Source organism: Porites lutea, chromosome 6, assembly GCF_958299795.1.
Source record: "Porites lutea chromosome 6, jaPorLute2.1, whole genome shotgun sequence".
Lineage (NCBI taxonomy): Eukaryota > Metazoa > Cnidaria > Anthozoa > Scleractinia > Poritidae > Porites > Porites lutea.
The window spans coordinates 6,009,663-6,011,856 of record NC_133206.1 but is presented as its reverse complement, the minus strand read 5'-3'; the positions used below and the strand labels follow the sequence as shown (position 1 = coordinate 6,011,856).

The window sequence follows — 2,194 nt, the reverse complement described above, 5'->3', positions numbered from 1 at the left end:
GAAATTAATCTAGCCAAACTCAGTTCGACAATTTCTGTAGAAGTTTAACTCTGCCTGTGGCGTCCGAGCCAACCCTACGATGCTACAGCGCACGTGCAATAGAGACAGTAAAAAAACAAAAAGAAAAACACAAGATAAGTCATTTTTATTTTTATTTTTTTTTTTGTCAAAAAATGGAATTTAGGACGTATTTTGTTTATTTTCATACTCAAAGTCCAACGAACTCAGTCCCACAGACACAGAGTTTTCGCCGCCTGTGCTTAGTCGAACCGAGATAGACGAGTTTCCTAATTGGGCATGGAAATGTTTCTGTGTTGCTACGTACTACTGCGTATGCATTATGTCCGTAACAATAATGAATTGGCGGCGCTGCTCAGCAGCTGACTTGACCATGGCCACTTCTCGCAATTTTTACACCGGTCAAACCATGTCGTTGTTGTTAGAATCTTGACAAACTCCAATCCGTCGGAGCATCTTCTTCACCGCGTCACTGAATTCTCTTTTACGGATGGAATAGATAATCGAGTTGCATATCGCGCTGAGGAAGAAAATGCAATTTGCTGCGAGAACCGCTCCGGTTGGAACATCGATGCTTGGAACGAATTTTTGGTATATACTCATACCCCAGCCTGGCAGTAGGCACACTAAAAACGCGGCGATGATGATGGCCACATCGATAGCTGCCTTACGATCTGCTCTGAACCGCCTCGACATTTCTTACTGCTGAGAGCTTACAGCATCACCGTGTCCACCCACTTGAGCTTCAATGGCGTTTATTTGCCTTTTCGCCGTCCTGTATACATACATGTTTAGGAATACGATCACCAGGAATGGCACAGGCATAATAGCGGTCGCGATTAATATCACGATCACCTTTCTTATGTGGACGAACTACTCTGCTCAGCCCATCCTGGTTCGCAGTGGAACACCTCTGGGTTGTAAAAGCTCTGTCCCCAACCCAAAAGTAGATCGATGGAAAGTGGAATCGGGATTATCCAGATTAGAGCCATAAATACCACTCTGGTTTTTGTAATGGCGCCATCGTACGTCAAAGGTGACCTAACTATTGCTAGGTATCGATCATAAGACACTGATATTAATTGAAAAACCGTGTTGACGTAAAAGTATCTTGCAAAGAACGGGTTGAGATAGCACATTGTTACGCCATACAATCAATGTTCCCGCGCTGTCCTCCCGATACGGAATGAGTTAACGAGGATCAATAGCAGAAAGTCCGATAACGCGAGACTTGCCAGTAATATATATCGCATCACATGAAATCTTGATTCCAAGATGATCGTCAATATAACCAATAAATTACCAGGAAGGCCGATCACGTCGTACATCACGTGGAAGGTTGCTATCACTTGAGGGAAACCCATATCTGAAATTGATGATTAGCGTTGTACTTTGCTTGTAGTGAGCTACAAAGTACATAAATGAGAAATTTTCTAAAATGTATGTGCTTTTAAAACTTTTGCTACAATAGCATTAACTTTTTCAGTCTTCACCAATGCGCGTCATCTCCGTTTTCTTTCGGTCATAATGTAAACGGAAACTTTTGTGACAGAATCGTTATTTTGTTGAGTCGCAAAGATTGTTACAAGTGGGGAATGTACATAATTTTTTTATTTGTGTGTGACTCATAATCTAAACGAAACCTTTTTTCCCCGAGAAGAACAAAACCACCGGCAGTGAACTCGGAAGAAATCATGATTTTGTAAAAGATATGATGTGAATGAGACATCTGTTAACTAAGAAAGCTTCTAAAGCCTGATATTTCGATTAATTTTCAACTGAAAGCGGATTTAATTTTTTAAAAAGACATCCTAGCAACGATCCGTCACTAAATTACTTTTTTTCCAGTGCTAATTAGGTAGGACCTCTGCCCAATTAAAACTGAAATTCAACTCGTGATAAATCAGCTTTGATACAATTTGTTTGTAATGTTTTGCTTTACTGGGATGGCTTTTTTGAAGTAAAGCTGTAAAGAAATTAAGTTGGTCTAGTTGTAAAACTCAGTCAAAAAATATATCGAGCTGCAATACCTTCGCTTTTGTTTGTTTAGACGGTACCTAACAAGTTAGCATCCGAAAACAGTCTTTCTCCTCGCTCTTCGCCGCTGAGGACGTTTCGCGAAACGTCCCCAGCGGCGAAGCGCGAGGAGAAACGGCTGTTTTCGCACGCCACTAAC

The 2,194-nt window shown here is 41.2% G+C and overlaps 1 pseudogene; it reads right to left on the bottom strand.

Moving 5' to 3' along the window:
• Positions 1 to 878: 878 nt before the first annotated feature.
• Positions 879 to 1,382, bottom strand: LOC140941809 (melanopsin-B-like; annotated as a pseudogene).
• Positions 1,383 to 2,194: the final 812 nt, after the last annotated feature.